Here is a 17382-nt window from a genome sequence, read left to right on the forward strand (position 1 = left end):
AACAGATGAAATATAAGTAGATTAGAATATTTGAAAAACGTTAGGTCAAAAAATTTACCAGTTTAAATTGAAAATTTGTATTTTAAAAACTAAGTATGGCCTTACCTATCATCTTATCATCATCACGATTAAAATTGCGCTTGATATCGATTATTGACGATTTTAAAAATATAAAATATAGGTAGTTAAAAAATGAACCTTATTATTATTATATACACTATTGATATTGGTACAAATTATATTTATTTTGGCGGTTTTGGTTTTTATTTGGAATACATTTTTATGTTCGCGGTAATATATTTTACTGATTTTGATAAAATTACATTTTTACACCTTTGTTGTTTATGTAAGAGAGAAAACTGTAAATGGTTTAAAACAGGGATTCCAAAACTTATATGAACACTGTACCGCTTTTTACCAATACATTTTTTGGGTACTCCCTTATTCTTAGTTACTAAACTAAAATATATATATATATATATATATATATATAAAAACTTTAAAGGCACATACATTTTAAACTTTAACCGTACGAGTACGCCCCTTAAAGGGTAGAAGACGATTGCGTATGTTTGTAGATGAGTTAAAAGTACCTTTCAGAAAAAAAAAATAAACACGATTGCATATGAAATTGTATGAAACGTTGTCAAATTTACCATATTTCATCGTATATAAAATAAATAATAATATAATATAATATGTAATAATAATATAATAAATATGGAATACATTTACAGTTCTATAATAATACATAAAAAAAAAAAATAAAAAATAATGAGATTAACTTAATAATATAAAGTAATTAATAAATAAATAAATTGTCAATTATTATTTTAATAAAATTAAATAAATAAATAAATAAATTAAAAATTATGTGAAAAAAGGACGTTGCATCAACGTAATCGTTCTATTTACTTAATCTATACATTTACAACTTACTTGATAATTCGATTGGCAAAAAAATATAATTTCATAAAATAAGACCGATTTTAATTCAGAAACAGTTAAAAATCCAAACAAGTCTCAAAAATCCAAAAAAAGCACTAAAAATTAAAAAAATCATTTTTATTTCGTTCATAAACAATCCAACGTTAATAATGTCTTTTCTATTTTTTTATTACAATATTATCCAAATTAAAAAAGAAAAAACAAGTACCTATATTTTAATTTATATTTAATATACTTTTTTTAAGTTAAAATTTTATTTTGAGGGCTTTGAGCTCAGCTTAATCAATGGTTAAATATTAAATGACTATATAATATATTATATATTTCATAAAATGTTATTTTACAATATTAATTAATATAAAATAAGTATTTCTACTCAAATTTTAAAAATTACAAATAAATTTCAACGGGCCCACCGGCCCTTAAAGTATTCGGGCCCCTGTACTCAAGGTCCATCAGACCCCCTTGTGGGGGCTCTTTATACCGGTATGAAAATTGGGAACAACGCTTAAAACTTCGTACGCAATCGTGTAGTTAAAAAACAGGTAAAATCGTACGGAATCGTGTTGTTTAAAAAGGTATCGCCGATAACGAACGTATGCAATCGTGTTTTACCCCCCTGCTTATAATGTCGAGTACTCCCACGTGGGGACGCGTACCATAGTTTGAGAATCCCTAGCATAAATTGTTTAAAATATTACAATTATGCATATTATACGCAGTGCTGTAGTGGAGGGTCCGAGGGTATACGGTGGTATACGACGTATACTTTCTGGTTATTTCTAATAAACTGACCGTATATACCTTCTGAATTTCTGATTAAGGTCGTATACTCTCTGCTGTAGTGAAATTATTACCAAATAATATAAAGATAAAAGTCATTAGATTATTATTAATATTTTTGATAGAAAAACTAAGAATATTAAGAGTCACTTATAAGATAGACAATTTGTATAAAACTTAATTTATATATATGTATATAATTAAATATATATATTGGGCGATTGACGGCAATAATGCACTGTAGAATATTTTTCAATAAATTTATTTAGAAAAAAATGTTTAGTTTTAATTAATTTGCACAATTAATGTATGTGTGTTGTGTTATACCAAAGTGATACCTAATGATAGTATAAATGTTTAATATTATAACTCATATACTGATTATACGACACCCCGGAGGTCATATGCATCAGGAATTAGTACGTATATATATAGGCACTATTATTATAGAATTGTATTAGTCTATTATTATTGTTTAATACCGCGATAATGATGAATAGTGGCTTGGTGAGGCACGGTCGTACGCTCAATCTGCGGAAACGCACTGAGCGTACGTACCAGCCGCAGTTGCTAGCTCCCGGATGGGTGACCACCCGGGATCTTTAGCAACATATCCTTGCCACACATACACAAACACACGTGTTACAACCCTACCCACATAAAAACCTACAAACAAATATACAAAAATAACCTCAACCGTACCAACCCACACCCAATGGTCTGTTTCCGCGGGTTCCCCTTAATAAAAAAAATAAAAAATAAAAATGATGAATAAATGATAAATGATGTATTTAATGTCTTCTTATATATATATATATATCGATAAATCACTACGATGTTCGATCATACGGTAATCTACAAAACTACAATACTTAACCGATTTTGTAAAAATATCAAATCATTCTTGGAGACAGGTATTAAGAAAATACTGAGAGAAGTTCAAATCATGCCCCATTTTTATCAAGTGTTACCCACACTCAATCCACTGCGGACGAGTGTCAATTGCGGTCGAGTAAGTTCACAAATCGCTGAGGTATATCCCGGCGCAAATTTGCCCGTGAACTGAGGCGGTAAAGCACGGGCGATTCCATTTTATTTTTTTGGGAACACGATTCCGTTCGTTTTTAATCAAACAATGGCTTGTCGAAATGACCTAAATAACAATACGATTACGTATACGACTGTCGGTGCAATGTTGTCGTTTATTATTGTCGCAATTCGCTGTTAAAAAAAATAGCTGACGAACTTGAAAAAGTCAGTTAAAAATTACCATAAATTATATTTATATATTTATAATATAATATGTATAAAATTTTATAAAACAATTATAATTGGATACCTAAATCAATAAAATAGATTTGGCCGTCCGGATTTTTATACACACACAGTTAAAAATCGTGCAAGTAAACAATGACTGCGTTGTTTTTCGTCGGGAAAATCCGATCGTCTTTTCGGACTCTAATTTATAGTTATATATATATTGTGTACGCAAAACGTATGTAAAACGCTTCATCTAAGTCAAATAATAGTCAAATACCTATACATAATCTGCATAATCATATGGAAATCTGGCAACATTGCACTAAAATCTTGGGTACAAAACATACGGGACCGTGTGTTTATTAAAATGAGCACAATCCAGTTCGCTGATAAGGACAGTACCGAATCGTGTTCTATACACAAACTGCAGAAGTACACTAAAACCGAATTATCGCGAATTCGTATATAGCAAAGAATGATAAGAATCCCTTTGCAAAGAATAGCTAAAATGCATTTCGGTTCCTTCGAAATGTTAATAACTGACTCAACAATTATTGGAAGTCATATATAAAGATAGATTAGATGAGACTTTCAGGATTTGTATACATTATATTTATTTTTCAACTCTTATAGGTAACTATATATATATATATATATATATATATATATATATATATATATTATATAAAAGGGTAGTCCACGCTTGGTTTAATTTTTTTTTTTACAAATATATTCATGGAAAATACAGATCTTTGGCCAGGACAGCGAGTACAGCTATAGAAATATATTATAAATTATGATAGGCTGCAGCAGGTAAAGTAACCTGTGCTAGACTTTTGCGTAAAAAACGAACATTTTAAGAATAAAATTAAAATGAAAGTTAAAATAGATCTTCTACAAAGTATGCACATATAATATTATATACTAACAGCTCCGATCCTTTAATATTTTTATTTTTTTTTCAGTTGATCGAGTAGGATATTACCTACACGACGATTGGAAGACAGACTACCATCGCTGCAGATAATTCTATTATACGTGAAAATATGCATCGCAACTGAATTATTATACTGCAGTAAGTATATAGGTACTACATAATAATATATATATATATATATATGTATACGCTAACCCACGGTTAACGCTAATTATATTTTATGCATAATTTAATTTTTACTGTTTTGAGGGTTTACCGCTTATTAGATGCGCTTAAATTGTACCATATTATATAAATATATGTGTGGGGGGGGGGTGTTTTGGTGAAGACAGCTCTGCATATTCTCTGCAGCGAGTGGAAGTGATTAAATATAATACACAAAGGGTGCTGTGTACTGCGAAGTAATTTCCATCTATCGGTGGGTCGGTGGCGTGGGTCGAAGCAAAGACGCACTCGGCGAATCATTGCGATTGTGTGAGAGTGCGCGGGTGTGTGTGTGTGTGTGTGTGCGCGCGCGCGCTAGACACCGTTTTGAGAAACTCAACGTTCGCCACCGTTACAGTTTTATAAGCAATTATTTTTAAATTCTAAGCAGAGCGGAAAGCTATATTGGTTTATAATAATAATATTTTATCACAATGATTTTTTATCTTTTAGAATAAACTCTTCCGAGTGGAAAACATATGCCCCAACAATTTCGTGTGCAATAATAATGATAACAATATATAATTAGATCGATAATATTATTATGCTTTGGTCACGTATACAATAGTTTCAGTGATAAAAATAAAATAAATTATATAAGTAGAAACAGCTTCACCCAGAAACACGGTTCAGCGAACAATTTTAAGGATTATATGTAGGAAATATTGATGTTTTTTGTGTAAGTGCGCCTATTTTTAATGGAGGATGATAACAAAAAACTTTCAAAATTTATGGCCACAAAGTTGTATAGCTCTCACCTTCCTAGCCAAAACAATAACAACAGAATATACCTACATTATTAAATCTCAAAAAATATAAAATTTTACTTAATGTTTCATAATATTTTAACAACTCTCATTTGTAAAAGCTAGTACACAATTTTTTTTCTAATTTAGAATCATATGACACATCTAAAACGTATTTGGGATGAACAACTGCAACTATTACGTATACTTACAACATAATATGCCATATGATGGATGGTTAAAAAGTTGATCTACAGACATGGTTCAAAAAATGATGGTAAATTATAGGAAATATAATAATATGTCACGTCATAATGTCCTAGCAGTATAGGCGTTGACACACGGTGGTATGATGTTTAACAATCTGCAGTTTTGGATCTAGGGGGAGGGGGTGGTGAAACGGGACACTCTTCATTATTTAAAAAGTTCAACATCAAAAATTCATTTTTTTTTTTTTTGGATTATAACAAATTGGACATCTTAAAAGGGATCTGCACTCCTCCCCTCGGCAAGATTGTCTGGTTGTGATATTACGCGTCTTTATAATATACTGCTGATGACACTATCAACTGCGAACAAATAGTATATCTCAGTGGCTGTAAAATCGGTGACGGTCGAGGGTAGATAGATGAATAACCCCCATGACATTTTTAAAAATATGCCACGTCCATTTCATGACAAAATCATTTGATCACCACTGCTGCTCTACCTTTATTAACTTAGATTTAAGAGGACGTGATACCCGCATGTGTTGTCTCCGTCTTACAAATGTGTAAAATAGGTTAGAGTAACACTCGGCTGATCACGTTTAGCTCAGTTAGTTTAAATATTAAAGAGAATTAACCTGTTTAAAAATTTAAAGGTTGGAGTATTATTTAGATGGCCTCGTAGGATTTTTACAATATTTTAATTTTGAAGTGAGTTATAATAGTATTTTAAAATGTACAAAAATTTAAATAATTTACAATTTTAAGATGCTTACAACAATCGCTTCAAAATTTAAATATAGTAAAATGCCTATGAAGTTGTCTAAATAATACTTTTATCTTTAAATTTTAAGAGAAGACAATTACCCTAAACTTTAAGTTAACAGAGCTAAACGTGACCTGCTGAGCGTAGAATTTGGTATGTTACACGCCTGTAAGACGGAAACAACACATGCGGGTATCACGTCCTCTTAAGAGAAGATATTATTAGCTATATACGTACACAATAGCTTACAAAACTACAGACAATCAAATACGTGTGTAAAACTGACAATCTATAATAATATGTGGGGTGATTTTCGTACGGTTTTAATCATTTTCGACGCACAAATGCGGCGGTAATACAATTTTAACCGATATACCTATCTACACACGGCAGTAGATATTTTAATGTTGATCGTTTATTTACGACTGCGAGGAAAATCGCCACCTGCGTACTATATATTTTATGTACATGTCCTACACCTACCGCGATATAATATGTAATATTATTATATTATGATGTAGGTAGCGGTCGAATATAGATACGACCTTTCTGTCTTTTTTTATGATGCAATTATATAATTTCCGATTGAATATCATAAAGTACGGAACAATAACAGTTTCTCGAGACCGTTGCAAACGTACAGAAGAATTAATTAAATGTATTCGATTCGGTATTGTAACGCCATCGCTGGCGCCGATGGTACATAAAATCAAATAATTTTACCTGTTGTTTATTACACACCTACATAGTAGATTTAGATTTCATTAAGTATATTATAACATTATGTCCAATACGTAAAATATAAGCCGTAAAATGTTTAGAGCATATACGGTTTTGTAAGAAACATGCCACGAGTCACGACAGAATGAATTTTTTTTTTGTATGGGAACCCGCGGCAACATAGGCTATTGGGTGTGGGGTGGTACGGTAGGGGTTATTTTTGTATTTGTTCGTAGGTTTTTAAGTGGGTAGGGTTGTAACGCGTGTTTATGTATGTGTGGCAAGGATATGTTGCTAAAAATCCCGGGTGGTCACCCATCCGGGAGCTAGCAACTGCGGCCGGTACGTACGCTCAATGCGTTTCCGCAGATTGAGCGTACGACCGCACTTCACCAAGCCACAATGAATTTTTTGTTCATCATCTATTTATGCATTTGGGTAGTAATAAATATTCTTTGACATAATTTAACTTATAAAAACGAATCTTTTTGATGAAACTTCAACAATTTAACAATATGTTTGTGAGTTAAGTTTTTCGAGCAGATATAATTTTAACTTCAGTAAATAATTAAAAGGTCCTATAATACTCATTCGCCATAGAAGTTAGTTAATACTTAATTGGTAAACTAATTTATACTATTTACACTATTCATAGTATATTAAGGAATATCTATATCATGTCAATCAGACATCCACCTACCCACCAACAATCTAAAAAGGTTCTAGGTATCTAGGATATTTACCTCACACATCATTGTAGGCACGTGTTTAGCGTTACTGAATTTATACGAATGACGAAAATTTATTGATTGATCTACAGGCGCAATATATTATACCTATCGAATGTTCGAAAAACAGTGGTGACATATTTTTCACGAGTCTTAACACACTACATTACCTAGTAAAGTAGATACCTTATAACGTTCGAAATTATACCGACGTAAACACACACACCAGGGTCGTCAATTCGTATCATAAATAATATATCTATTCTAGTGGGTATATGATGTTCCCTCCTTTGGTTGGTGATACCGCGACACCGCCGTGCTGCAAGCCCTCTCCCACTGCCGCGATCTCGAATAATAATAACCGACGCGAGAACAATTATATAACTTAATAATATGAATATTAGCCAGTGTTTTTTTTTTGTCTTTTTTTGTCACCGTACTCGAAGCACGTACACGGAACCAGCTCCGCGTGCAAAATATATTTTATTTGGATATCGTTCCAAAGAACGATATGGAGTAAAACCTCAACACATCTCCGGTGCACCTGTGTGCAGGGTCGCCGAAGACGTGGGTCGGAGTACGTAAGTACAGTAACATATATATATACAGACATATGACATCCTTGGCCGGTATTCACAACTATTTCATAATATAATATACATATGAATGATATGTTATTATGTTATTATTGTTATTATTATTATTATTATTATTAATATTAGCATCACTATTATATTTTTGTGATACTATTATGCGTGGCAGCCCGAGGCGTGCCGCATAATAGGCTACGGTACATAAGGAAAATTATTAAATATTATTATTACATTATCATTTATCATCATTAACCCTATGACGTGGTCGGCCGCCCTTGGTATAGCCGTTACATTGTATTCTTATTATGATATTGTCTATTAGGTGTGATGTGTCAAGTTAGATATTTCATTTTATATTACATTTACTATTTTATTTCCCAAACAAAGTTTTTATGCCGTAAGTCTTTTCTTTGTTTTAATTTAACTTAACTCTTATTCACTAATCAATATAATTGTCATTAAAAAATAACCTGCGGTGTTTTATTATTTTATAAAAATCCAGAGTAGGTACTCTGACTTCGGTCTCTGGCTCTGGTTAGCGACCTCACCGATTGGACCGGTTGTCACATAACACTCCATGAAACCTGGTATTATATATTATGCGAGATGTTGTAACCTAATATACCATATAAAATAATGCATGTTTGAGAAATGAAAATTTTATTAATTTATTATTATTAGGGCTGGGATTTCGATACACTTTGCATTGTTTTCCAAAGCTTACTGTGCGATGCTCATCTGGGCACAAATTTGTTTTATGTACTTATGAATAAGAATAAGAAAGTTTATTTTGCATTTTTGGGGATTTTTAGTTTTTAGGTAATTTTCTTAATTTTTTAGGGCATTTTAGAGTTTTTGAAAATCAAGTATGAATTGAAATTTTATTTTAAGATTTTTACACCAACATGACTTTTATATGAATATTTATAACAGATTATAAGTAGGTAGGTTAGGTACTCGCGTAATTCGTATTATATTATCGGACAAGGTTTGAGTAACCACTATACCCGCATTTCCTGTTAAATAATCTTAAATCGGTAAAATCGACGTCCGATGATATCGTTCGACGTTCAGTACGAGTTTTGTCGTCGTAAACACCGTTTTATTATTCTAGTTAATTTTTTTAAGGGCGTTTTATAGGGCTTTTTAGGGCATTATTTAGAGTTTTTAGGTCATGAAAGCATTTTTCAGGAAATTTTTTTGGGGGTTATTACGGCATTAAAATCCCAGCCCTAATTATTATGTTCGTGGCTCGACCAGAAATTGAAGTCTGCACACGTATGTAACCACATATTTGTTTATTTCTATACTTGCAATTGATTCACGTAAGGAAATAAGTTTCTTATTACAATTTACAATTCACCAAAGGTGGATAGCTCATCTCGGTTTCATTTATTTCATACAGCTTGTACTATATTGTATATTGTATATTTTTATCATAATATATTGTTATTAACTTTTTAGTCAATATAAAGTTACAGTATACTTAGAAAATTTACTTAAAAAAGCATAGAATAAACCGAAAAAAGAGTAATACCTATACAAAGTAGGTGAAAATCTAAAGAATTTACGGTTCTTTGTTTTTAATTACAATAAAATAAGAAAATCGTTTGTTCAGAGATCGTTATTTAAGTGTAGGTAAATGAAAAATATTTAATTTCATCGAAATTTCAATCATCAGAATAAAAAAATCAAATTATTTGAGGAATTGCGGCAATTACGCTTAGTTTTTTCCTATTACTTTTGTAAGACAAAATTAAATTGAGTTTTGTAGGAAGTTTTCTAATTTTAAACATTAATATTTAACATTGTATGACATTTATATCACAAAATAGTTTGCAATTGTTGGTGATTTTAACGAGTTTCGTGAAAATTTGAACTTTATACGCTTGTAAAAAAGTAATATGATTTATGATTATATTATATTTTCAAAATATTTAAATTGGAATATCAACAGTTTATAAGGAAGAGCCTACTGTATTACATTTTTAAGATTTTAACCTAATAACAAAAATATTATCTTATCTAGTACAAGTACCTATACTGCAGTTGTGCAGTATACAGTATACACAAAAATAGAAAAAAAAAACTATTAAAAGTTGACAATTATCATCCCTGTGAGCAAAATGATTAGTTCTCAGCGATGGTCGTTTTAACTCTAAATCGTAACCTCGCAATTAGACTTCTATAGTATATTAATGATACATTTTAAAATAATTATTAATGAAGTTGAATATAAGAGACTTAATAATTATGTAACCTATAGGAATCCCCAAAATTTATCTCGTATATGTGTACAAATTATATTTATTTAAAATTTAACTTCTCTATGTAGTTAATATTATGCGCTAAATGAAAGTTTGATAATTTTAAATTGTATAGTTATAGAGAGGTTTAATTATTCGATGTTAATTTCTTAACATATGAATAATATCACATAACCATAAGCTATAATAGGTTTCAAAATGAATCTCGTATACTAGTTAAGCGAAGTAACATTTAGAATACAACGTCTCCATGTAGTTTCAAGTATTATAATTTATTTTCCTTGGTATTTTCAAATTATATAAATATAATTTCAATTAATATTGATTTTCAAACTTCTTCTAGTCACGTGTACTGGACATGTATCACACATCATGGTACAATAATTACATCCGAACATTTTGCGTGGTATTTATATTCATATATAGTTTATTAATACATTTATAACGATATTTTATAAATGAGCGGGTTTAAACTTGAAGTATTTATTTTTATATATATTTTATTTATTGATTAATCATTTATCATTACCGCTGTGGTGTTGTTTACAGTTATTCACTGATTCTGTCTTTTTGGCAATGACAAATATAGCACCATATGATCTATAAAATTATAAAATTATTTCATGTCTATAAATTCTATTTTGAATACTTGGTGATCATTTAAAGTCAGCTTTTCATTATTGAATTACAACAAAAAACAAAATCGATTTTGTTCGAAACGAGTTTTGCGTAGATATTTTCAATTTTCAATAATATCTTTTTTTTGTACTTCACGGTTTATTAAAAAGTACTTTGATATTTTTTGTTTGACTCAAAATTTACAAACTAGATCCAAATCTACTAACCTAATAGAAAACTTAGAAAACCACAGTTACAAAAAAAATAAAAAAAATGAACACGCATCGTTGTAAATTTAATACTTTCATATTTTCGCTCAGAATGTAAAATATAGGTTATTTACCGATATCAGAGTTTCAGAGAGACGAGAAGAAATTGTATTGATTTTACAATTCAATTTTTTTTATTAAGTAGTAAAATGTCTTTAAAACTCAAAAGTATAATGTATCATAATATTAATATATTATTATGCATACGTTTGGGAATTAGACGTGTAATAATATGAAACTAAAAGAGAATGGAAATCGGATTACATTGTCAGTCATCGACCTGTGATATTATTTTGAAAGCACGAAAACCATTAATTGTAAGTAGTTTAAATTAATGGGTATGATGAACTGATTTATTAAATATAGAAATAAGGACCAATTATTATTATTTAAACAGTAATATTATAATTTGTTGCAATTTAAAATTGTAATTTGATTAGCGGTGTTGTGCATTATCTAGATAAAAAAAATTACCTTTTATCTTATCTAGATAAATAAAATAGTTATCTGAAAAAAATTATCTAGATAATTTTTTTTGCTATTTTTATTCGATTTTATTTTCAAGTTATAATAATTGTAAATATTTACACGTCGAATAATTCGTAGTATTTATTTTATTAATTTGAATTTATGCAATATACCCATATAAATATAATATAATACTATTGATTATAAATGTATAAATACCAAGTACCTAATGGCTAATAGTATTTGTGATCAATAATAATACAGAAATATTAATATAGACATCAATACAATTAAACATAGTTGGTTTCTGGAAACCATAGACCTATTAAATAATTAGTGGCTCGTTAATAGGTCTATTCTGGAAACGTATTGTATTATTGGCGACTTTTTACTATGTATAGCAACGAGTCACTGGCCTAAACGTTCAAATGTTTCATAAATAACGATATTTTATTATAAACTTGGATTATCATATTATGATTAAAGTAATAAATAATAATAAAACCTACCACTGACTACTGAGAATAGCAAACAAACGACAGTAATTTCTAATCAGTGAAAATGGACAGTACCTATGTTTTCAAATATTATTTAGTTATATTTATAAAATATTATTAGCCTAAGTGTTGTTTGCATCCTAAATGTACTTAGAAAATATTAGAGAAAAGTGCAAATAATAAAAAAAAGAGAACAAACTTTATATTATTTTATTTATAACGAGATTTCCATTTTACAAATGCAAGGTTTAAATTGTGTAAGTTTTTTTCAATTATCTGTTTTTTATCTTGATAAATGTGGTTATCTTTTATCTATTATCTAGATAAATATTTAAAGTATTATCTATTATCTTATCTAGATAAATATTCAATGGATTATCTGTTAGGTATCTTATCTAGATAATTTTTTGGTTATCTTTGCACAACACTGTTGATTAGTAAGGTTTTAGTAGCCGTAATTAAAAATACAAACCGAAATTAATAAAATTTAAAGATGTCTAATCGAAAAATTATTATGGTATCTATTACATAATAAATATAGGTAAATAATTAGGAAATACATATTTTTTTTTTTATCAAAGTTTTCAAGACTTTTTGCAACTTATTATAAAATTACTTAAATTAGTACTAAATATATTACATTTAATTAATTTATGTGTGGTAAAAATGAATAATTCATTCAGATGAATATAACATTATTGAATTGTTTAAATTGATTTGAATTTAACAATACGCTACAGTAGTCTTAAATTTAATTTCTAGTTTAAATTAATTCCGAAACTTATATTTTTCATGTAAATGAAAAATAAAAAAACGCAGAGCTCAATAAAAATTATTTAACATTGTTCATGAAAGTATTTAAAATATTTTTATGCATTTTTATTAAAAAAGCCATTCAATTATTTTTGATGGGAATTAACAAATAATTTTATTTTAATATTTTTTTACAATTAATATTATTACTATATTTTGTTTTGTACATGATCACTTTTTTAGTAAAAGAAAGTCACTAGATGAGAATTTTTTTAGCTGTCAGTTTAGATTTTTAGTGATGGTGGTGGAGGAAACGAGTTTTAATAGTGTTTTGACGATTTTGCGGTATCTTGTGAAAATTATTATTTGTTATGTATATACCATAATGGATCGGAGACAAGTGGACCGAAATTCATGCATTGGGGCGTGCTGAGGTTCAAGGGTTCCTACTTGTATTTCATATGCTCAGACGGGTCTTATTATGACTTTTTAGATTGTTACTTCGCAGTGGGTTGGAAATTTATATTGTATTCTTATCTTACCGGATAAAGCAGGCTGAGAATGGAATTGGTTGATATTTGTTTAGATTTAAGGCGATAAGTGCAAGTCAGGCGCTTGTCAAAAGTTAAGCCTAGATATTTTATCTACTTAAGATACGGTAAGGATTATGTTTTTGATCAAAACATTGATCAATGTTTTGAAATCAAATTGGGGAATTGGTTTTGTTAGTCTTAATTTTCTAACGGTTGGATCATAATTATACCATCATGTCAAGATATCTTATTAATAAGATAAAATTATATTGCTTGTTAAAAAATATTGGGAAAATTAGCCGCAAACATTTTTTTATTTTCTAAATGTTTAGGGATTATAATATATAGGTATATTATTATACGGTGAAAACCAAATAATTTCAGAAATTAAATGGAGCTTTCGCTTATTTTATTAAATGCTTAGGATTTGTTCACTTGTTTAAAAATAAATAGTCCATAAAAATGTATTTAAAGTTGTGTTATATTTAATAACTGTAATCTGAAATTGGTGTTATTATGATCAGTGTTTTTAGTTACTTTAAATTATTAAAAATATAAAATACGCTTAAGTATAAGCAACCCGATATTTTTTCATATTATAATAATTGAAGGCTCAAAACTGAAATTAAAATATCGGTATTTTAATCGGAACGATTTGAAAATATTCGAACTGAAACCTTACATGAAACTTTTCTCGATTTAAGATTTTTTTTGAAAAACATCACATTTGAAATCCGAAACAATCATAAAAGGTTCTAAAGCTGACTTCAAAAAAATATTTTTATACATTAACCCTTTGTAGACCAACATTAAATGGTGATAGAAATTTGATTTTTTTTTTGCACCTTTATAAATTATTATTTTTTTGATGAATTTAGAAATTAAGAAATTTAAAATTGGAGGTTTTTTAATATTTTTTTAAGGAGTGGGACAAATAAGTCCCATTGGTCATTTAAGGACTATACTTAAAAGTCCCTATGGTCAGTTACGACACTACTATTTTCTTATTCCCTATGATAAATAAGTAATAATAATAAGTAATTAGTTAAAATTTAATTAATTAATTAATTAAAAATATAATGACCATTTAAATATGTATATAATTCATGTTTCAAATTAACAACAATATAAACTTAAAAAAAATAGTTATAGTATCAAAAACTAAATGGTCAATTTTTTTATATAGCAGACTAATATTAAGAACATTGAGTGGTTACTATGTTTAATATTATAAATGTTCAATTCATAATTTATCATATAATAAGACTTTTATTAAAAATATATAAACATAATAGTAATGTACAAAAAAAAAAAATAATAATTATAATTTTAAAAATGAACACATTATTTTGAATGATATTCATTAAAACATGGTTTCTTTTCATTTAAACATAAAAAAACATTACAAGTAGAACATTTAGTATATGGTTTAGATTCTATATTATTTTTGCTGCACACTTCACATCTACCTCTTGTTTTACTAAATTGTAACCAGTGGGCCCCTAAGTTCCCTAACCTCACATCTGAAGTTGTTGAAAACAACTGTTTGCCCCTTCTTGGTTGTAGACATGGTCTACCTTTTGAAGTCCCTGGAGATATATCCGTTGTTCTTTTTAGGCCACATTTACCTTGTGTTATTAGTCCTTGGGCAACTGCTCTTCGAAACTGAAGAACGGTTAATTTTGATTCACTAAGCTTGTTATTAATAACAAATGAATTGACAAATATAATATCAATAACACCCCAAAACAATCTATGCCACCATTTTTTTGATTTTCTATTGATATTATATAGAGCTCGTAATTGATCTGCTTTGTCTACTCCCCCCATGTATTTATTATAATCATTAACTACAGTAGGACATTTTATAGTTTTTTTTGTTCCATCACGTTCAGTTCGCAATACACTACTTTCTTCAACACCATGGAAATTAGATGCCAAGTGTACAATTCTATTATCCTTCCACTTATAAACAGTAATACCTAAACGAGAGGTCTTAAAATCATACATGCCCCTTTCTAAAGTTTTATCATGAGCTAGAAGTGGAATACCCTTTCTATTTGATCGTATGGTACCACATGCAAAGGTGTTTTCTAGCTTTAATTTTTCTAATAAATGTATAGATGTAAAATAATTATCAAAAAATACCTTCATTCCTTTATTCCAATAAGGCTTTGTTAGGTTTAGAACTACTCTCTCACCCAAACCAAAATCCACAAAGTCATCAATTACTTCCTCTTTCCCTTGATAAACAGAGAACTTACTTATATATCCATGTTGATCAGCCAAACACCATATCTTATAACCTCTTTTTATTGGCTTCATTGGATTGTATTGCTTTATTGAGCTACGTCCTTTGAATAAAACCATTGACTCATCCACACTCACTTCTCTAGTCACTTTATATAATTCCATGAATCTAATATTGATAGAATCGAGGAGTGGTCTTAGTTTAAAAAGTTTATCCTTATTATCAGAAGTCTTAGCATTATTGTTATTAATATGCAAAAAACACAAAATATCATCAAACCGCTTTCGACTCATAGCATCAGAAATTATTTTTACACCTAAATCATTACTTGTTGACCAATAATCTTTCCAGGATGGTAATCTATTATATCCCATTACAAAATTAATACCAATAAAAGCTTTCAATTCTTCAATTCTTAAATTCAAAGTTTTCCCTCGTTGAGTGGCATACAAATTAGACTGTGCACAGATATTTTCCAAAATAGGGCCACACACTTGAAGAAATACATCAGTTGGACTTGCACAGTTGACAAAAAATCCATGAATTGGTCCTATATAACAATTTCAATAACAATTTTATTTTTATATTAAACATACTAAGTACCTATAATGTACCATAAACAATTAAATTAAATTATGAATAAACAAGTAATATTAAAAATACCTTCAAAATCATTATAGTCTGGAATATTGACATGGTGATCTAATTTTTTTTTCCAGCCCATGTCACTATCAGGACGATTTTTCTTTTTATTATTTCTTTTTTTTTTCTTACTACATTGAGTATCTGTCTCTTCAGAACTGTCATCAACATGATCATCAAGCACATCTTCAAACATAGGATTATGCATTGGCACAGCATTAGATGGCCCTGCAATATTTTCAGTCTCTTCGGCAAATTCTATTGGAAGATCTATACAAAATATAATATTATTATATTTATTTATTATAATAGTAAACGGGATAGGCCCTTGACATTTATATGACATTAATAATTAATAATATAATACACTATTACATACATAATATTTAACAGATAATAATATAAAATAATATATATAATATATTATATTATATATTTATATTTATAAAATAATGCAAAAACAAAATATTATAATTATATTATATACATTTTTTTTATTGATTACATACCCATTATATTTATTTCTGAGGTTTGTATATTCGTGCTTGAATCTAAAAAGTCTAAATAATTGTTTTCTTCGATCAAATCATCGTCACTTATGTCTTCGAGATCAGTTAGACCACCATCATCGCCAGGAATTTCAATTAATATATCTTCGATCTCACGATCGTTTAATTTTGTAAATTTATTCATTTCACCAATTAAATAAATTAAAAAAATTAACGAGTAAATAATAATTAATAAATGAACAAACAACACTCAAGAGCGAAAAAAATAGCATGCGTATAAACAATATACTTGGCGCGCGAGTGCTTGACCGAGAATATTCGTCAAAACTATAAAAATGTCGCAATAGACCATAGGGACTTCAAAGTCCGTTGTGATTATTGTCAATAAACACATATTTATACACAATAATAATGATATTCAATGGTACGTTCTGTTTCTCGGGATTATAACGAAAAGAATAATAATAAAACCCATTGCTTATCTATACTGGTTCGCGCTGTGGCTATTTATATAAATATCGATATTTATTTTATGGGCTAAACTATATTTATTTTGTTATGTGATGTATTTAACGCTATCTATTGATTTCACAGAAAATTTTCGGGAACATTATTGATTAAAAATGGAATGACTTATAAGTCACTATGGTCAGATAGTACTTAATTTATTTTACCTATGTTTAA

The 17382-nt window shown here is 28.7% G+C and overlaps 1 protein-coding gene across 1 annotated transcript in view; it reads right to left on the reverse strand.

Moving 5' to 3' along the window:
- Window positions 1-17382, reverse strand: part of LOC107166936 (uncharacterized) — a 208625-nt gene that overhangs the window by 15329 nt on the left and 175914 nt on the right. The window lies entirely within an intron of this gene.

The sequence above is a fragment of the Diuraphis noxia genome, unplaced genomic scaffold (genome assembly GCF_037042655.1).
Source record: "Diuraphis noxia isolate RWA-SAM2 unplaced genomic scaffold, SU_Dnox_SAM2 contig0005, whole genome shotgun sequence".
Taxonomy (NCBI): Eukaryota; Metazoa; Arthropoda; class Insecta; order Hemiptera; family Aphididae; genus Diuraphis; species Diuraphis noxia.